This window comes from Biomphalaria glabrata, chromosome 11 (genome assembly GCF_947242115.1).
Source record: "Biomphalaria glabrata chromosome 11, xgBioGlab47.1, whole genome shotgun sequence".
Lineage (NCBI taxonomy): Eukaryota > Metazoa > Mollusca > Gastropoda > Planorbidae > Biomphalaria > Biomphalaria glabrata.
Genome location: NC_074721.1, coordinates 29,275,571 through 29,298,536, shown reverse-complemented (window position 1 = coordinate 29,298,536; position 22,966 = coordinate 29,275,571). Strand labels below are relative to the sequence as shown.

Sequence of the window (22,966 nt, the reverse complement as noted above, 5' to 3'; positions counted from 1 at the left end):
GCGCTACTGCTAAACGCGCTACTGCTAAAACGTCAAATTTAACAATTGACATCCACAAGGAAATGTTTAGACATGTGTACAGACAGCTTGTGTCCGTCAATACTAATTAGACTGTGTAGGTGTGTTTTTCTAATATTTTCAATACTCACAACACCCGGCCTCCTCATTCTACACTCCTATCCTCCCCTCCCCACACCCTCTCCGGAAAAATAACTTTAACTCTAGCGCCGTTTTGAATCGATAGGTACTTTGACCACAACCAGGGCTGGTTCTGGTACCCAAACCCATAGCCTGAACTTCTGGCTCGATCAACGCGAGCAGTTTTCTCCAGTCAAAACACACACACATCATAAAAGTACTGGTCTGTATACACTGGGCTGGAATCTAGGCAATCTGTGAAAACAATAGGTCAGCTACCGAGGAAAAAGAAAGTATTGGTTTAGAAGGAAAAAAAAGAGGAAGTGTGGTCATTGCTGGATTAATCTTCTGGCACGTTGAGCACGTTCAGATGGCATAAAGGGGAATGGGGAACAACCAAAAGAATGACAAATGCTTTGGGCTGGGAGATGGGAGAGGTCTATATAAGATAATGTGAATGAATGCATAGTACTGGGAGATGGGAGAGGTCTATATAAGATAATGTGAATGAATGCATAGTACTGGGAGATGGGAGAGGTCTATATTAGATAATGTGTTTGGGAAAGTAAATGCACTTGTTGTGCTGGCCACATTGCCACCTTCGTTAACCTTCGGTCATAGAAACAGATGACCTTTACATTATTTGCACTATCAATCGTAAGGTCTGAAAGGGGTACTTTACATTGCTTAACTTTTTTTTACCAATTAAAAACAAAAAAATAAAGAACTCTTTATTTAAACAATTATCATCTCGGCAGACCGCTGCCATCAGGCAGACATTTAAAGAGTACTTTAATTATAAGAAATCTGGGACATTGACAAGAAGTCTTCAATCAGAGACGGACGCTGGACCAGGTGCACAGGTCATGTGACACTATACATGGGGACTGCTATACACGCAATTCTTCGATTCAAGTGCCTGTCAAGTAGTCCGTCCACGTGCGAGCCCCTACGCTTTACGCACGAATCTATGACGTCATAGCACATATAGCTTCTTTTTTTTTCGTCTTCAGTTTAGTGTACTCGCTGACGCCATTACTCTCGACTCAAAAGAGTAGCTGAAAATGTAACGTACATTCAGTCTAAACACATTTTGTTTCGAGAGTTTGACGATGGAATGATGTCTATGATATTATTCAATATGACGACATAGGTCGAACCCGGCTGGTCAAGTGAAATTGTCTGCCTTACGTTACTGCACTTTGACTGCCTTTGACAATTATCTCATGTCTTATCTTATCTTACATAATACAGACGTTACTTCAAAAAAGAAGATGGTTACGTCCTACGCGTCATGCATTCAGTCATGCATATTAACCAATGACTTAAATTCTGCTAAGTCACTGGTTTTCCTGGCTAGCTCAGGCAACCCATTCCATGCTCTCATAGCTCTAGGGAAGAAGGAGTATTTGTACAAATCTGTCCTAGCATATGGGACGAGGAATGTGCCTTTATCTTTCAGAGTCTTTTATTAAATTTTGTTTTTGTATTTGAAGATTATGGTTCAGTGTTTTATGTATAATTGCTACTTTACTTTTGAGTCTTCTGTCCTGCGGTGACGCATAAGAGAAGTTTTACGACATAAGTCATTTTTCTAGAAAAGTCTTTCCTTATATTTGTGTAGATTTCTTTAAGTGAAGAGTTAGTAGATCTAGATCATAGACATATATAAATATAGACTGGCAAAAGGAAGTAACGTCATGTAACTTGAAAACATGTCTATCTATTGTTGTCGGATTTCCGAATTCTGAAAAGTTGCATGATCTTCAGTCTTAGAGATTAAAAAAAAACACAAGTGAAAATATTGTAGTACTTATATAGGTGTGTGGCTGAAATAGATATGAATACTTAACTTTTATACTGCTCATAAATGCTGTATAATAAAGTACTCAAAATTGCAAGTCACAAATTTTCGTTTCATAAAACTCTTTTATCTGCCAGTCTATATTTATTTATGTCTATGATCTAGATATATATTTTAACTTATTCATAGTCTGCTTAAATCGAGGCTTGTACTAGCTCAACTATGACCGAGGCTTTTACTACTAATAAAATATTACTGAGACGTGTACTTATTCTACTTATACCGCAACTTGTACGTATGTACTTATAAAAAATATTGTACTTACAGTTTATTTATATCGGGGATTCTAGTCACACTACTTATAATCAGGTTTATAAATAGACTACTTTTAATGTGTCTTGGGCTTCACTACTACCGAGGCTTATGCTTATACCTTCTGTCCTAATTATCTTCTCTTTTAAATTGACGTCTTTATGTATAAGATTTATCAGATACAATCTAAGAGCTATCTAAAACGATTTTAAATTTTGCTGATCTATTGTCAGTAATTGTCAGTGCAAGTGCCAGTGTCTTTTCCCACAGGAGTCACCCCCCCCCCCCATCCACTGGGCAGACCACATCAACATCGTTCTAGGTAGCAGTGGTGGCTCCTGCCAGTTAGCTTAACAACTCCAGCAGTACTTCATCAGATTTTCCCGTCCTCTACCCCACGCCCCTGACAACACCTACGTTAATCATTTTCCATTAATTCTGGCCGCACGGTACCGGTCCGGTGGTCATCAGGGGAGCTAATTCGTTATTGTAATTGGTCGGAGCCGCTCAATGAGATTTCAATCGTCACGATAGGCAGTCATTTATCTCCCCTCATGCCAGACCAAAGGAACGTTTTTATTACTTCCTCCCCTTAGCGCCCCCCTCCCCTCCCACACCTACAAATGTCGAGTACCTAACCCCACACCCCAGCCCCCACACCCAATCCTATCACCCTGATCAATTCCAATCCCATAATGTTACTATTTCCTTCCCCGCCCCTAGGGCGCTCCTTTTATTACTTGCGTGGTTTGTCACCCCATATTTCCCACTATTTTTTTTTCAACTAATAGTGTGTTGTAGTACCCCCCCCCCCCAAATCCTTTTTTTAACAGCCCGACCTTTATCAGGCTACTGGTATAAAAAAATTGATAGTAAATATATATATATATATATATATGTAGTTGTTGAGGAGAGGCAAAGGGTGGGTTAGGAGGTGATATATACACACACACACAAAACGATCGAACACTGTTTTTTTCTTAACTCTTAAAGTTGAAGAGGTTGAGCAACATTCAAAGATTAGATTATAGAAAGAGAAAATAGATTGATAAGAGAGAGGGGTCTTGGAGATTGAGAGAGGTAAAGAGAGATTGAAAGAGAAAATAGAGATCTTGAAGGAATGAGAAAAGGATAGAATAAGACAGAAAGAGACAGGCAGAGGAACATAGAGAGAGAGAGAGAGTCAGAGATAAATACAGAGAGACAGAGAGAGAGACAGACAGACAGAAATAATGGACAGAGAGAAAGAAAGAGAGGGAGACAGACATGGAGAGAGACAACGAGAAAAAGTGATAAAGAGAGTTAGAGAGAGATAAAGAGAAAGAGAGAGACAGAGAGAGAGTGAGAGAGGGAGAGAGAGATTGGGAAGTTTACAATATATGAATTACAATTCTCAGATGTAATGAATACATAGGGTTTACAGAAATTTAAAAGAAAAGTTTCAAGGAGAAGTAAAGAAAGATTGAAAACAAAGAGATAAGAGGGGCGATGAAATAGAGAAATAACAAGATTACAAAGACAGTTTGTGTGGAAACACAAACTCAAAATCGGCCCCCGAAGTGGTCCACCCAGGCAGGCTTCAATATTTGAAGAAAGAAAATCAGAATGAAATACTATCAAAGACAAATGACAGAGAAGAATGGAGAAAGAATGTTGGCAGATCTTGTGTGGTGCCCCAGCGGTCCAGCAGTCCATAGGATAGGTGAAAGCGAATGTGAAGTTAGATGTGAACTTGGCCTGATATTTTATATTGGTTACTATTCTGTGTGCGGATGTTGCGGTTCACCCGATAATATGAAATATGCATGTATATATATATACATGCACTTTAAAGAGAGCCAAAATTGAGATCTAGTTATTCAAGACTCAAACTATCATAGAGTCGTAATGCTTTGTATAATGTATTGTGATAACCTAAGCCATTGTCAAGTCAAAATGAAAGTTCCTCTTTCAGACCTTGCGATCTATAGGGCATATAATGTGATGTGTGGCCCACAGTTAACGAGGGAGTCATGTGGCCAGCACAACGATCAACTGACTTTACTCTTCCCGAACCCATTAGATTTGGGTGGACTCAGAGGCGCCCAAAAAGATCCCGAAATTAAAATCCCATCAGGATTCGAACCTGGGACTCCTCGGTTCGGAAGCCTAGCGGTTTACACTAAGCCAGTGACGCCCAAAGTACGGCCCGCGGGCCAGAAGCGGCCCGCGACGTGGTTCCATCCGGCCCGCAGAAACGTCAGCACAAAAGTAGTAAATCCTCCCCCCTTCAAAAAAGTTGAAAATGTATCTCTACCTTCATAAGGCCCCTCATTTTTTCTTTGATTGATTGGTAACATGACCTTTAACGAGTGTGACTTAACGAGTTTATGAGATGGAACTCTGAATGTAGAATATACCAGGAAAAGTGAATGGATCTATTTTTGTGAAACATGCATATAAGCCAACATATATTTGTTTTGTAAGGAAAGTCTGGCTGCATACAGCAGCATTATAAAACAAATATGAAGGCCTTCTTGATTTGAACCGAGTATAAAAGATTTATTAAACTACGCTTAGAGATTGGCGGATCGATGGGAATATTTACCAAAAGGAGACAAGAAAATAAGCTGGTGGTAAAGGTAGCTACAATGTTGCTCACATTTTAAGTAGTGAAATAAAGCCATTTTTAGACGCTTAAAAATAACTTCAAGTATCCTATTAAACGTAAGTACTAGATCCAATAGTTTCAAATAGTTTCAGATGAATTTTGATTTCATTTTTTTTTTGTGCCTTTTTTTTGGTGATGTGGCCCGCGACATGCGTGTCAAAAGTCAAAAATGGCCCGCAGGTCAAATTAGGTTGAGCATCACTGCACTAAGCCAATGCGCCTCCTAAAGCTATTGTGTAAGTGTGTTTTCTATTATATCTGTTTTGTTTAAAAAAAAAACTTTTAGTTTTTAGTTTTTAATTTTTTTATATTTTTTTTGGTTGGAAAGATTTTCCATAAAAGGTAGGCTTATCCATAAATAGCTATCAATATGGAAGTACTTATTAACTATACTTTTTCAAACCATATACTAATTATTTTTTTTTAGCGCTTTAGACTAATGTTTAAAATAAAAATTGAAACAAAGTGCATATTTCTGTGAAAAAGTGTATAAAAAAATCTCGAAAGAACAGTCCTATATCACTAGCGGATCCAGAACTTTGGAGTGGGGGGGGGCGATTTTTTTCCAAACCCTAACCCTAACGCCCAGTAAACCCTAACCCTATACATAAACGTGCGTACAGCACACACACACACACACACACATATATATATATATATATAAAAAAAAAAAAAAGCGTTTTCTTGCATTCTTCACTGAAGAAACGCATTCTCCTTACCTAAAGCTCATTATTCACCCTATTAAAAAAGGACATTTTGAATAATATTGTACTTCAAAAATATTCTAATTTGAATGTATACGCCCTTAATACATTGCAAATAAAACCGATTTGTTCCTTGAAAAGATCAGATACCCCACATATTTAGATTAAGGCTTTGAGGATCGCCGCCGAAAAAAAAATTCGATAAATAATATTCAATAAAATTCAAGCATAGATTGTGAGTTATAGTCCCAAATTTAACTAGAAAAATATTAGATTGAGTAGAGGTTGGAAAAAAGGCTACTCATCTCAATCGTGACTCTTATACTGAAAATTTTTGTTTGAATTCTAACTTTTCCAAAGCAAAGTCTTTCTTAAAATAATTATGATAAATTCATGTGAAATTACATAAACTCTGTCTGGAAATGGGAGGGGCGGTAGAATGAAAACGATTTATCCTCGCTCCTTTTTATAATTTCTGCTAATGATTGCATTTGGCATTAAAGAATAAGGGTGGGGCCACTCGATACGAGAATTTAATTTATAGCATATATAAATTATATTAGTGGCTGATTTTTTTTGTTTACATTTTGTAATTTTTTAAACTATAATACAAAAAGAAAAATTATTGCTTCATCCGATGAGGGAAAGGAGATGGCATGTATCGCCCCCTCCACCTTTTTCCTTTTATATTTACTAATCATAAAATTTGAGATTTGAGTATGGTGCGACATAATATAGCCTACAAATGGTTTCACATATCAATTATATAGAAATTCAACTATTTTTGTTCACAAACTATGATTCTTTCATAAAAATATAACCGCCCCCCCCACTCAGAGGGCTAGAGCGGGGAGGGCAGTACATGCAATCGCCCCCCCCACCCCCTTACCCCACCGAATCGGCCAAGATACCTGAAGGAGAGCGACATAATATCAAATTTATATATCAATGCAACTAATCTTGCTCACAAACTATGATTTCTCCATAAAAGTAGGACCGCCCCCCCACTCAAAGGGTTTAGGTGGGAAGGGCAGTAGAGGTTTCGCCCCCACCCCTCCCACACACACCAATCGGACAACAGGGGAACGACATAACATAAAGATCGGTTAAAATATCAATAACAAGTTTTAATCATATAGATATTTAATTGATTCTTTTGGCAAGCTGTGATTTCTACAAATAAATTGGACCGCCCCCCCCCCACTCAAAAGTTTATGGTTGGGGGGGGGCGGATTGATGCTATCGCCCCCTTCCGACCCCACCTAATCGGCCAACATACTAGAGGGGGGGGCGAAATAATCTAAACATAGTTTGAAATATAAATAATTAGTATATATTATTAACATAAGTAATAAATTCGTATACAAATTGTCTGACTTCTATACTAGAATTCGTCCGCCCCTACCGCCCCCCCCCCGGATCCGCCAGTGGGACTCCTATTCAAATTCTTCTATAAACGTCTAGGACTGATTATTTATCGCTCATAAAACATAGGGACACAACAATGATAATCTAGTTGGAGTCATTTTCTAGCTTCATGACCGTGGCATTCAAGATTTGTCTTCGCAGAGTTTACATTAGATAATGAGGATTATAATTATAATATAACATAAATATAATAAGAAAATAAGGAACGGAGCATGGTTCTTTTAAAAAAAAATCACAACTTTTGACAATCATGTGAAAATACTTTCACCAGGCACAGGAGCTAATGAATTCGAATTTCATGTTTTCCATACACACAAAAAAGCTGAAATAGTGAACATCTACATTATGTATACTTTCGTGTCCAAAAGAAATCAGTTTATTTTCTGCTCGGATAACTAGTCAGCGTCGGTCTTTCAGTAAGACTGTTCTATCCATTCAGAGCCATTGAGAGTCATCCACTAACCAGAGAGCCATCGAGTCAGCTAACACAATTTGCCGGTAAAAAAAAAGGAAGATTTTGTAAGGACAGTTGTTGTTTTATTTATTTCCTTTTTTTTTTAAATCGTGAAGCTAGGCGGAACCTGTTGGTCAAAGCACGGGTCATCTTGACCTCATCAAATTGGCGCTTTACAACGAATCAATACACCCAGCATTGATCCACTAGACCAACTGAATTGAGAAAGCAAAATGGCTTGACCACTAGCACGGTAGAAGTAGGGCTTAGTTTCCTTTTTTTTTTTTTAATCTTGTTGTCATGCATTGGCGTTAGCTTTATTCAGTTTGTTTCTTTCCGTACCGGAAGTTGATTAGACATTTCTTTTTCTGCTGGCGTTAGTTCCGGTTTGCGGCGCTGTTGTTTGAAGAACTCTTATTTAGTTAGAAATAAGTACAGTCAGTGACGGAAGCTTTCAATCAACCAATCAGATTACAGTCTTTGCTGTTCATTTTTTTTAAAGGGGGTAAGAACGATGGGAAGTGGGAGGGTAGTGTGTGGGTTGGAATAGATTTATTTGACTATATGTAAGGCGTTACTCTCTGAGCCAGTATATGTAGGACGTTACTCTCTGAGCCAGTATATGTAGGACGTTACTCTCTGAGCCAACATATGTAGGACGTTACTCTCTGAGCCAGTATATGTAGGACGTTACTCTCTGAGCCAGTATATGTAGGACGTTACTCTCTGAGCCAGTATATGTAGGACGTTACTCTCTGAGCCAACATATGTAGGACGTTACTCTCTGAGCCAGTATATGTAGGACGTTACTCTCTGAACCAATTCTACTTGACATCCTAACCAAAATAACGGACATATTGTTGTTTTTTTTTAAGTTACCCGAATTCGTAACTATATTGAAACGCGTATCACAGACTTAGACTTGAATAATGCTAGTTATTTCGACAGGTTTGTTTAGGTAACAGGGAAAACAATATAAATTTAAAACAAAAAAGATCTGTCGTCCTAACTATACAAAGTTAATGCGATGTTTCCATGATTAAAGCACGATACTTCACTTCTGAACATCAGGCTAGCAGACTTCAAGCTTCCTCTAGGACTCGCGAACAGGACAAACAAGCCAGCGGTTACATTAGGGTTAGGCTAAATACCGGTTTGTGTAGTAAAGGACACGGCAGATAGATAGATAGATAGATAGATAGATAGGTAGATAGGTAGATAGGTAGATAGGTAGGTAGGTAGGTAGATAGGTAGATAGGTAGGTAGGTAGATAGGTAGGTAGGTAGATAGGTAGGTAGGTAGGTAGGTAGATAGGTAGGTAGGTAGATAGGTAGGTAGGTAGGTAGGTAGATAGATAGATAGATAGATAGGTAGATAGGTAGATAGGTAGATAGATAGATAGATAGGTAGATAGGTAGGTAGGTAGGTAGGTAGGTAGGTAGATAGGTAGGTAGGTAGATAGGTAGGTAGGTAGATAGGTAGGTAGGTAGAGAGAGATTTCAACTTATCACGAAGAAACTAAAGCTCCACGTAGTTCTAAACAAATTATTCGGCTTAAAAAACAACTCGTAAGATTTATAAAGAATCTAAACACTTCTATCTTTAAAATCTTGTGAACAAATCCACACGAAAAAAATGATGTGTCTAATCCAAGTCACAAAATAGAAAGATTTATGTCGAAATAGAAAGATTTAAGATTTCTTTCGAAAAAAAAAAGAGAGATAATTCAAACGAACGAAACTGCAAGAAAATATCACTCCGCGACAAAGACGCTCTAAAAATAGCTTGGCTCTCTAAAAATGAAGTTTAAATTTGCGCTTAGAGCAAAATGTCAATAACAAGAATATCCCAGAAGCCTTAGCGGCTAACTTAGCTGGGGACAGAGAGAGAGAGCGGGAGAGACGGCTAGTCGGAACTGGAGAGACAGCCAAGAGAAAGACTTCTGGGAAGACTCGAGCCGCAATGTACATAGCAATTACTAGAAGATTAACCCGTTCAGGGAATGATACGATCTTCATCACAGCCCTGATAACTAGCTGATATTCCTACTTGCCTTCAAAGCGTCGGTTACATGCTCGAGAACTGAACTGGGAGGAGAGACTATAATTTATACAACACAAAAGAAAATATAAATGAATATGAAACCAATAATTATGTACCCAAGATATAGGAGAGATTCCTACTCAAGATATAGGAGAGGTTCCTACTCAAGATATAAGAGAGGTTCCTACTCAAGATATAGGAGAGATTCATACCCAAGATATAGGAGAGATTCATACTCAAGATATAGGAGAGATTCATACTCAAGATATAGGAGAGATTCCTACCCAAGATATAGGAGAGATTCCTACTCAAGATATAGGAGAGATTCATACTCAAGATATAGGAGAGATTCATACTCAAGATATAGGAGAGATTCATACTCAAGATATAGGAGAGGTTCCTACTCAAGATATAGGAGAGATTCATACTCAAGATATAGGAGAGATTCCTACTCAAGATATAGGAGAGATTCATACTCAAGATATAGGAGAGATTCATACTCAAGATATAGGAGAGGTTCCTACTCAAGATATAGGAGAGATTCATACTCAAGATATAGGAGAGGTTCCTACTCAAGATATAGGAGAGATTCATACTCAAGATATAGGAGAGATTCATACTCAAGATATAGGAGAGATTCATACTCAAGATATAGGAGAGATTCATACTCAAGATATAGGAGAGGTTCCTACTCAAGATATAGGAGAGATTCATACTCAAGATATAGGAGAGATTCATACTCAAGATATAGGAGAGGTTCCTACTCAAGATATAGGAGAGATTCATACTCAAGATATAGGAGAGATTCATACTCAAGATATAGGAGAGATTCATACTCAAGATATAGGAGAGATTCATACTCAAGATATAGGAGAGATTCATACTCAAGATATAGGAGAGATTCATACTCAAGATATAGGAGAGGTTCATACTCAAGATATAGGAGAGATTCATACTCAAGATATAGGAGAGATTCATACTCAAGATATAGGAGAGATTCATACTCAAGATATAGGAGAGTTTCCTACTCAAGATATAGGAGAGATTCATACTCAAGATATAGGAGAGATTCATACCCAAGATATAGGAGAGATTCATACTCAAGATATACGAGAGGTTCATACTCAAGATATAGGAGAGATTCATACTCAAGATATAGGAGAGATTCATACTCAAGATATAGGAGAGATTCATACTCAAGATATAGGAGAGGTTCCTACTCAAGATATAGGAGAGATTCATACTCAAGATATAGGAGAGGTTCCTACTCAAGATATAGGAGAGATTCATACTCAAGATATAGGAGAGGTTCATACTCAAGATATAGGAGAGATTCATACTCAAGATATAGGAGAGGTTCCTACTCAAGATATAGGAGAGATTCATACTCAAGATATAGGAGAGATTCATACTCAAGATATAGGAGAGATTCATACTCAAGATATAGGAGAGATTCATACTCAAGATATAGGAGAGATGCATACTCAAGATATAGGAGAGATTCATACTCAAGATATAGGAGAGATTCATACTCAAGATATAGGAGAGATTCATACTCAAGATATAGGAGAGATTCATACTCAAGATATAGGAGAGATTCATACTCAAGATATAGGAGAGATTCATACTCAAGATATAGGAGAGATTCATACTCAAGATATAGGAGAGATTCATACTCAAGATATAGGAGAGATTCATACTCAAGATATAGGAGAGATTCATACTCAAGATATAGGAGAGGTTCCTACTCAAGATATAGGAGAGATTCCTACTCAAGATATAGGAGAGATTCATACTCAAGATATAGGAGAGATTCATACTCAAGATATAGGAGAGATTCCTACTCAAGATATAGGAGAGATTCATACTCAAGATATAGGAGAGATTCATACTCAAGATATAGGAGAGATTCATACTCAAGATATAGGAGAGGTTCATACTCAAGATATAGGAGAGATTCCTACTCAAGATATAGGAGAGATTCATACTCAAGATATAGGAGAGATTCATACTCAAGATATAGGAGAGATTCATACTCAAGATATAGGAGAGATTCATACTCAAGATATAGGAGAGATTCATACTCAAGATATAGGAGAGATTCATACTCAAGATATAGGAGAGGTTCATACTCAAGATATAGGAGAGATTCATACTCAAGATATAGGAGAGATTCATACTCAAGATATAGGAGAGATTCATACTCAAGATATAGGAGAGATTCATACTCAAGATATAGGAGAGATTCCTACTCAAGATATAGGAGAGGTTCATACTCAAGATATAGGAGAGGTTGCTACTCTGGTGGTAAAATCATTTGTTGCATTGAAACATCCAATGAACACAATTGATAGAAGTAAATGAATAGCGAAATATTTTAATGACATTTTGGATCAGTTTCCAGCACTGTAGAGTCAAAGTTCGAAGCGCTTTCGCGTGTGTTACAAAATAATGACAATTATTCAAGTCAGAACTTCATGGAAGGAAGGGGGGGGGGGGTACAAAACCTGAACGCTGATCTCAAAAACGGCTCTATCCAATTTTCTGGAAAAGAATCTCTAGCTTGTTGGCCACACGGGGAAAACTCTAATTAGACCGTTAAAAATTAGAAAGTAAAAAATCGTAATATTTTTTAAATTTGGCTAGAAATAGGAGTACCAGAGAGCATGGTGTTGTGGTGTGCAGTTCACTGAGTTGTTTATTACATTTAAATTTGCTTAAAGTTTATTGATAGATTATCTAAGTTTTGCTTCTATCTTTATATCTAATATATATATTACATCTAGATTCTAGATCTAGAAGTAGATCTAGATCTAGACTAGATCTTAGGAGTTCTTAATCAGAAGTCTATTTCTAGTTCTTTATAGATTGTCTATAATGAAAATACCAATCAATAATTAGTCCTATATGCAATGCCCGCTGGCCTACTGGGTAGCCGTGTTTGTGCAAGGAGCTGACGGTGCCAGAGTTCGATTCTCGGTTCAAGATAAAATTTCTTTATTAATAAATCCATTTCTTAGGCTTGAAGTTGAATAACGGAAGTAATGATTTTCTAGTGTTTATCTCTTCGTTGACAACATTGTCCTTGATATATGTATACACTTGTTCAACATTGGTAACATGTACAGTAACCAAAGCAACGCTATAACATATAAACATTGCTTAACATTCTATTCAATTCAAACAGACATGTGCCACTTATGTCCTAGATACAAGCACACACACAAGGGCACATAACTACTGCATACATATAATTACCGTGGTATGTTGCCCTTTTAATCATGTTTTAATTGGATTAACTCTCGCAACATTAACGCAAAACATCGGAAACACGCTGACCTTTCCGAAAATAATTTTTCTGTTTGTTGTCGAAAGTTTGTTACCTTGTAAAATAAGTTGGGAACAGACTGTAAAGTTCTCTTTGACCTACTTTTGATGGTAAACAAAGTCTGCAGTCTAGCAGTAGTCTTTTCCAGTCATTCGCCTCCATGAAGTCTGGGTAAAGAGATATTACATAAATACTTACCAACAGTCATATATATATATATTGAGTACCATGCTTCGAATGTGAGTTTGATAAAGATTGAGATGGAAATAAAATATATCTTTTTTTTCTATCTAGTTTTTTACAAAGCTTATATCAGCTCTGTCTGCTAAAACGTTTGAACACAACAAAACACGAATCAATGAACAAATTACCAATTAGTAAAGTAATCGGTAATTATCTATATTGTTCTATATCGAATTAGGAAATAACTTCTACATTATTGAGAGATATAGTTGTAAATGTGGAGTTCTTCACATTAAATAAGCTTTTTTTTTTTTTAAGAGGATTTTTTATAGATATTTTACTTGTTATTTTTTTTTTATTGCGGCTTATATTTCATTGATTCATTTTCCTTCTTTTTTGTTCCTTTCATTGGTCATGATAATGTCAGTGATATTTAAATAAATGTTTTATTTGACATATTGATTTACACGTGTTACAGTAAACTTGAGACTATACTGTTAAGGCTAATTTACAAAGGAGTCTATAAATTAAGGATTATTCAAAGGGAAGACATGCTTCTCTTGAAATTCATTTAAAGTTCTAAAAATTACATGACAAATAATAGAAAGGTCAACCATTAAGGAAGTAATCGTACAGTGATAATTTGAAAAATAGATTATCATGTTCAGGGTCATAATGTTTAGATGTGTCTCTTTTTATATTCGATACTTTTTCATATTCCCTCACTATTCCCTCACTAAGGAGTAAGTGCTTACGTATGTATCAAGGACTTCGTTGAGGCGGAAGTGTTTAGCTCAGGATCAAGGACATTGTTACTGCGGAAGTGTTGAAAGTACTCGGGTCTTGCCTTGCAAGCCTATATCTATAAATAGACTGACTAAAAAGACTTGTAAAATAACTTGATTTATGCTAATTAATAAAAGCTTAAAAATTGCGGCTTCCTTTTGTTTTGAGCTTATTTGTATGGGTAGGAGCTACGTAACACTCTCTAACCTTATTTGAGCGCATTGTGGTTATAAAGAAGAAACTAGAATGGAATAAAGTGGACCGACTGAACGACATAAAACAGGTACAGATCTTTGTACATTTCTAGACTTCAAGTCTACATTCTTGGATCAAAATTCTTCTCTACGTTAATACAACTCCAAAATATAATGGCCACGTGACGTCGGTGCTGGTGGAGGGTTTTACAATCAGGCATCAAATTCCTACAAGACTGGAATTTAATGACGAGCGAGTGACGTCAGTTAGCCGTCACCTGTTTAGAAAGTCTCCGAGGTGGAGAGCGCAAGTCTCAGACCTGACATGGGTTGTCCCGGTACACTTAGATCACTATCGCGCACACATTTTGAGGGATACTATCGTTGGAGTGAGAATTGAAGTAATGGAAGGTCTTGTAGAGTTAAGGAGATTGCAGACGTCAAAATTTCGCTTGTTCCTTATCATTTTTCGTTTAAGGTTAGGGCGGGAGATAGTTTTACAGTTAACAGCGATGAAGGTCTACCTATATTTTTTGAAAGTGTCTCATTTCCTAACTTTGAACAACAAATGCAGACGTTATTTTAATGTAAGTTACAATCATCTACATTTCGAACTACTTTGTAGTGTACAGTTTAAACAATTGCAACTTAGACTAAGCTCAAAATGCAACAGTATATCATCACAGACTCGTGTCAATAAGTCAATGATACAACAACATGGTCAACGCTTTTCTGTACATAACAGACTCGTGTCAATAAGTCAATGATACAACAACATGGTCAACGCTTTTCTGTGCATAACAGACTCGTGTCAATAAGTCAATGATACAACAACATGGTCAACGCTTTTCTGTACATAACAGACTCGTGTCAATAAGTCAATGATACAACAACATGGTCAACGCTTTTCTGTACATAACAGACTCGTGTCAATATGTCAATGATACAACAACATGGTCAACGCTTTTCTGTACATAACAGACTCGTGTCAATAAGTCAATGATACAACAACATGGTCAACGCTTTTCTGTACATAACAGACTCGTGTCAATAAGTCAATGATACAACAACATGGTCAACGCTTTTCTGTACATAACAGACTCGTGTCAATATGTCAATGATACAACAACATGGTCAACGCTTTTCTGTACATAACAGACTCGTGTCAATATGTCAATGATACAACAACATGGTCAACGCTTTTCTGTACATAACAGACTCGTGTCAATATGTCAATGATACCTCAACATGGTCAACGCTTTTCTGTACTTTTAAAACTTCCTTGTTTTTTAAATAAACACAAATATTGAACTGTTACTTCTGGAATCGTCATTTTGAGTTGGTTCACGTGACCAGACAGTTGCTGATACAAGCCAGATAACAAGACAGCTTAATTAAGATAAAAGTACAGCACTTACGAATGACCTTCCAAGCTGAATTCGATACATAAAATTATCAAACATATATAGACTTATATAGTCTATCAGAATTTAACTCTTTCTCTCCTAATTGCCGATACTGTATTATGTCCATGTGTCTTAAATTAAATTAATGTTTGATTGTATAAACTTTACTTTGTGTTCTATAAAAGGTGAATACGTTCCTCTTTAATTCTAGACCAAAAGAAACATTTTCTGGTAAGAAACGAAAACGTTATTGAAGCTGTATCATAACAGGGTTACAAAAAAAAAAAACCAACTAACTAGAAAAATGAAGAATTCCGTCGGAACGTGAAAAATTATTACGGAGATGAAGAGTTAAGAATATTTTTCACTTTATATGTGTTTCTAGACAGTTTTTGTATAGCTATTGATGCAATGAAGTATTCATAATTTATGCCACTTACATATCTGAACAAGAATAAATAGGACTAAGATTGATTACTATAGTTTCAAGTCAAATTAATTAAAAGTTCCGCTTTTCCCATAAAACAATGTTACATTACTTCATCCATAATGAATCCTGGCATTGAACGCAGTATGGATGATAAAATAATCGAACACGAGTTTAAATTGCTAGAATGATGGATGATACATTTAGAATCGTGAAAACGCTCCTCGTCCATTCAGCTCAGTTTGACCCATGGGCCGAGACCAATGACCGAAGGCTGCATAGATAATGCTCTAGTGCATTATAAGATCTGTATTGACAAGTGGACAGTACTATTTTACTATTAAAGCATAGAGTAATATTTTGTTTTAAAATTCATCTCACCAAGCGAACTCTTTGCGTGATTAATAGTTGACTCTCACTGACTTCAAACTGAATTCCTTCACTCCCTGAGGTGAATCACTTGAGCTGTAGACCGAGTGCGTCATAAAGAGTGATTCAGTGAGTCTTTCTTCCTCGTTTTTTTTTTTTTTTACTAATCTATTAATTCAGCTTATTAATTTATCCACAGAGATCGATCACATATGGGATGACAGTTAATTGATGATAAATCCAACTTGGTAAGTCTTAATCGCACAACTGCATTTCATTTCATAGTCTATTCTTGCACGGACGTAAGTCTTGAGCGGGTCACAGTTTTTAAATAATCTAAGAAAAAAAAAAAGAAATTTTAAAGAAAAAAAACAACAATTAACACCTGAACAGTTTAAGACAGTTTAAGACAGATATTTACGATTGTTTCTATTCGAGAAACAAAAAGTGTCTTGACCCATGAAATTGAGGTGGTTAATAATGTTGGTCTCAGCCTTTAATTAGAGCCGTGAAAGCTACAGGACGTCTTGAAGTTTGGACTGAAAGACAAGACTAACTTTCAACGGGCAACTTTTCTTAAACACAATTTTTGGGGGAATAATTTACATCAGTCGAATATATACATGTTCTAAGACAGCTAATAATGAAATACAATGATTTTTTCTCCTATATGTATTTCGTCGTTGTAAAAGAAAATCACAAATGAATACATTCAGATACAACTTTTCATTCTCCCATCTCTTTAATATTTCGCATTTGAACTCTTTCTACTTGTCACGTTTTATTAAAATTCCAGAAAAATCACAAGAATGATTGAGTATTGCATATGATAATATCTTATTATTTATCCTTACGGAGGGACATATGATATAAGTGATTCAGGAAAACTAGCAATGATATTGCATTTATCTTATTACTGATTATTGGTTCTATCCCTTTTGCATATTGCCACCCCCCTATAATAAAAATATGAATGTCTAGTTCGGTATATTATTTGAACATTAATTAGGAATTTATTATAAGAACTTTATATTACGATTTTACAATTACAGCAGGGAAAATAAACCAATTGAGCTATATATCGAATCAATTATCATAAATCATACGTATCTTTAAATATCATTTAATAAAATGTGAAATTGTATCCCTATTTTAGCTATGTTATTAAAAATATTTAAATGTATTGAATTGAATACCTAAACAACAAAAATGATTCTTTTAATAATTTTTATTCATTGTACGTTTTAATACGGTCCATTATCTTTCCAGTCGGTTGTTTAAAGTAATTATCTTTTGTGCATTATGGATATCGACGTATGTCCACAATGCGACAGTGTTTTATTTTATCATGTTGTTACAGAGTTTTGTCTGCATTAGGTGTAACAATATATGCAGGTTGCAGCTGGGTGTGCGTGGTCATGGGAAATAGGCATTCATCGTTACTCTTCGGAATCGAATACAATGTTTTATTATTTATAGTCGGGTCATTGTTGTTCTTGTTTCCAAATAAACAATAGCACATAATGATATTATTTTGGGAGGTTTATTATGACGGCTTCTCGTCTCTACGCCTTCATTATATGTCTCGTTCGATCACTATTTTATATGTCACATTAACTTGTGCATGGACTAATAGGTATTAGGCTGGTGACATGTCAACTGTATAATGCTCGAGATGACATAGACTCTGAGTGACATATAGTCTAAAACTATCCAAGGTCATCTTCATCTTACAACAGAAGTATGTCCAAATACCTAATCCTTACCGCCCGCCCACCAAACCATTACCGTTGACGTCACTTGATGGAGGCCAATCTACTGCCGTGTCTGAAGCCAACGAGTCCTCTTCAAGGCTTCCATCTCTCACCCCCCCTATAGTCCACGCACACTAATGGTCGAGATGGAAAGTCAAAAACTATTTACTGGATAAAATAAATGAGTCAAAGAAAAAAGGAACGAAACGAAAAAAGAAAATGTGTTCAAAAGTCAGAGCATAAATCAGACTGAGAACAATCTTAGCTTGGATTTCACAGACTCGTTTATAAAAGTTCAGACAAAATGTTAATGAGTTGAAAAGGTTGAGTCCTTTGACCTTTCATCCCAGCGCAGTGTTCGTGAGTTAATTGTGAGGAACAGAAGCATAAATGAAGTGTCTCTTTATAACCGCATCTAAAGCTGAAGCTCTTCTCCGATGGAAGTTTACTTTAAAAAATCACTTATTCAGTATCACGTGATGTACACTTTATGTAGCTTTCGAAACCAGAGACTCTCAAACTATGGATGTCAAAGTTCCCCTTTCAGACTATGTGGTCTACAGGGCAGATGATGTAAAGGTCATATGTTTCTTTGGCCTACGGTTTACGAAGGTGCCATGTGGCCAACACATCGACCAACCGCCTTTACTTTTCCCCAACTAATGTCAATTACCCATTAGAGCTGGGTGGACTCAGAGGCGCCCAAAGGTCCCAGTCTTCACAAGGATTCGATCTCGGGACCACCGTACGGAAGCCAAGCACTTTACCGATCAGCCACCGATGTCAAATAAGCCGATCATTCGTCCATTTTAATTTCGAGTTTCTACATTCTCGCGGAAAACTGGATCGTCATTTAAAAATCATTTTATTTTAGAACGTTTTTCTTCACTACAATACATGAAAAGCTTTATCCTCCTCAGAAGTAACACATTAGATAATTACAATAGATAAACATTTCTAAAACAAACATGATCCGTCCTCTCTCGAAGAGCTTAATATATTAACATAAAGAATGTATCGTCCGACACGAAGGCTACATTTTATCTAGAAAAATAAATTCTATATTAAGATTTTTTACATCTACATTGTAAACACATTTTATATACGTCATAAAAATATTTTCCATTTATATATATATATATATATATACATTTTGTTTTTAAATAGAATTTTTAAAAATCTAGTGTTATCGAGAAAATGAGCGAGTCACGCAGTTGGTGGTCAGTGCATCCTAGAAACTATAACTTTCGTACTGCCTGATACCAAGAGTGATGATGATGAATTAAAAAAAGAAAAGATTTATTATTCAAGATGAAAAAAACAGAAAACAGTCAAAGTTAAACCGTTTTTGTCAAGATTTGATTCTGTTCTTTTGTTTTTGCTTTCAAATATTTTATTATAAGAATGTTGATAGATAGATAGATAGATAGATACATAGATAGATACATAGATACATAGATACATAGATAGATAAGTAAATAGATAGATATAGATAGATAGATAGATAGATAGATAGATAGATAGATAGATAGATAGAAAGATAGATAGATAGATAGATAGATAGATAGATAGATAGATAGATAGATAACCCATATCATAAAACATGTATATATATATATGTATATATATGTATAATATAAAACTATATATAACTACTAGACATATGTTACCCGCGACCCGCGGGTCTTTATTTGCGCATTACTGTCGATATAGTCAATGAGAGTGTTTTGTAAACAATTAAACGAAATAATAATGTAATAAGTAAAGCGAATGTGTCAATGTAAAAATAGCTAATAGGCTTAAATCCATTTTTTTTTAAAAATTAAAACATTTGCTTTTGAATAATCTAGTGGATTGGATTTAGATGTATGTTAAACGTAGCTAATGATCCTTTCACGTTATTTCTCTTTCGCTACGAAAATAAAATTAGTTTTGCGAAAATGGTTTACCCGAAGTCGATACATTCTTATCTATTAAAAACGAAAAGAGCGATAGCTTTGTTAAATAAATGGGATTATAAAGTGAACAATTAAACGAAATAATTTTTAGTACGCGAGTCATGAATGAATATAGATCTAGGCCTATCTCAACTCGGCTTCGCAGCTTTCGTAAACGAATGTAGCTTTAGAAAACCAAATTTGAATGTTTATTTGATCAAAATATGAAATGAATGGACTTTAATTAATATGTTTATGTGTTAAAGTATAAAACTATCTGTGCGAAGAGAAGTTTTATCATCTTAGAGTTGAATTAGAGTTTTAGATCTAGGGATGGGATTATAAAGTAAACAATTAAACGAATTAATATTTAGTACGCGATTCATTACTGAATTGTCTAATGAAAGAATGTTCGTCAGGAAATCTGTAATCACAGATATAAGGAACTAATTAATGTAAAAAATGCTGTTGAAACACAAAATTGAAGGTTAATTTTATTATATAATGAAATCAATGGATCTTCTTTTGTCTTTTCATGTGTCAAAGTAAAAAACTATCTGCGCAAAGTGTATTTCTTAAAATTAGATCTAGGTCTAAATCCTTTCTATCTTTTCTCATGTCAACATTGTAGACATGGCCTAGATCCATAAAATACTATAGCTGTAATAGAGTCGGACAACTTTATTTTTTTTGAGGGTCTTACATTTGTTTTAGGGCTACAATAAATTCACTAAGGTCTAAGTTGGTACCCAAGGAACATTCCTGCCTAGTTTTATCAAGATTGGTCAAGCGGTTTTGATGTCTATAAGTAACATACATACATACATACATACATACATACTCCACACATTCTACTTTATAATATAGACTAGACATACGTTTACCCGCGACCCGCGGGTCTTTATTTACGCATTACTATCGATATAGTCACTGAGAGTGTTTTGTAAACAATTAAACGAAATAATAATGTAATAAGTGAAGCGAATGTGTCAATGTAAAAATAGTGTGAATGAAGCTATTAAATCAAAATAGCTAATAGGCTTAATTAAATCCATTTTTTTTCAAATTAAAACATTTGCTTGTAGGCCTACATATATTTGATTAAAATTTGAGATGAATAGACTAAATTTTGTATGTTCATGTGTATAAAGTATAAAGTAGATCTTGAGGTAGACGTAGATCTAAATCTACACTAATCTAGAGTTCTGTGCTGCGCATGCGTGAACTTTTTTTCATGAATGAATATAGGCCTATCTCAACACGGCTACACAGCTTTAGCGAACAGCGAACGAATGTATTAAAAATGCTTTAGAAAAACAAATTTGAATGTTAATTTGATTAAAATATCAAATGAATGGACAATAATTAGTATGTTTATGTGTTAAAGCATAAAACTATCTTTGCGAAAGAAGATCCATAAAATACTATAGCTGTAAAAGAGTCGGACAACTTTATTTTTTTTGATGGTCTTAAGTTTGTTTTAGGGCTACAATACATACACTACGGTCTAAGTTAGTACCCAAGGAACATTCCTGCCTAGTTTTATCAAGATTGGTCAAGCGGTTTTGATGTCTATAAGTAACATACATACATACATACATACATACATACACCACACATTCTACTTTATAATATAGATATATATAACTATATATATATATTTATATTCATATGTATTCATATGTATATATATATATATATATATATATATATATATATATATTTCTATGTATATACATATAATGTGACACAAATAGCTCAACAGATCAGCGCTATTAGCCCATACAATACATAAGTCGTCTTATTACTTATCACAGTGAGGTAAATTGCCTGTATGCTCTGGTAGGCTGCAGACGAGTCAATATTTTATCTTTAACCTACAGTTATATATAAAAAAAAAATCTTACTATCTATTCCTGGCAGATTTTTTTTTAAAAAAAAGGTCTGTCTGTACGCTCCCCAATTTCTTGAAGATATTTTTTCTGAAGTGTTCTAATCCATCTCTCCTTCTCTCAGACTAATGCAACAGAAGCGTTTCTCCCGACCCCCCCCCTCTCTCTCTCTCTCTTAAAAAAAAAAAGCATCGAAAAATGTGCCTGTACACCTGCAGCAATTGAACATTTCAACAGTTGATGCCACCCCTGCATGGAACTTGGTGACCCCCCCCCTTCCCAAGGGATGCGCCACTTCACCATCTCGTTTTTTTCCCTCCATCTCTCTTCACTATCCTCACTATCCCTTGTCACTGGTGTTTAGAGATTTGTTACAGGAAGGGTGGTGGGGGAGCCGAGGTATGGATGACCGATCACTGGGAGCAGCTTAACTAATTGTAGGGCACGATTTTATGCACAGAATCGAATCCGTCTTGTGTAGATCGATAACTTTTAAGGTACGGGGAATCGATCTTGATTATTTTAGGTATATCTTGAAGATTCGATGTCAGAAAAGATAAGAACTTCATTATGGAGTGGGTGGAAGCTTGTTGTCTATAAGAAATGCCATTGTAGTTTGTAGTTTGTAGTTTGACAATAGCTAGAGTTATTCACCTTGGCAAGGGAACTTATATCGCATTGTTGTGTTTTACGTCAAGAGTTATTGTCTAAAAATGAGAGACTGCTCGATATGTTCCTGCTTGCATTGTTGGCCTTGTTTATCGTTTACCAAGACTTTCAATTGAAAGTTTGACGTTTGACCACATTGACATTTCTTGGGCATAGTGTACAAACTATAAACACTTTATTAGCTAGATAAATATTGGACATTATTGATTATATTCTGATGATATAATGTGAAAGAGACGGTGACCCAGAAAACTATGGACAACGAAAAAACATGGGCCTCAGATCTGGAAGAAAAGCGTGCCATACAAAAAAAAATGTCTGGCTCCTCTACCAGAAAAGAAAAAGCCACCTTAAACTGCGATATATGTGGACGAAAGTGTCTCTCCAAAATAGGGCTCAACAGCCACATGAAAAAGTGTTTGAGATGAACCATAGTCGTTTTACGACTGAATGAGGCCAACTAGTGTTGTCTAGATCGATCTGGTTCT

At 35.6% G+C, this 22,966-nt stretch overlaps 1 protein-coding gene across 1 annotated transcript in view; it reads left to right on the top strand.

Annotated features, from left to right (window-relative positions):
* LOC106058866 (muscarinic acetylcholine receptor gar-2-like) overlaps positions 1–22,966 on the top strand; it is a 237,880-nt gene that overhangs the window by 109,678 nt on the left and 105,236 nt on the right. The window contains exon 3 of the mRNA XM_056003817.1: positions 16,426–16,474. The gene's annotated coding sequence lies outside the window, so the exon portion shown is untranslated. The remainder of the gene's footprint in view (positions 1–16,425; positions 16,475–22,966) is intronic.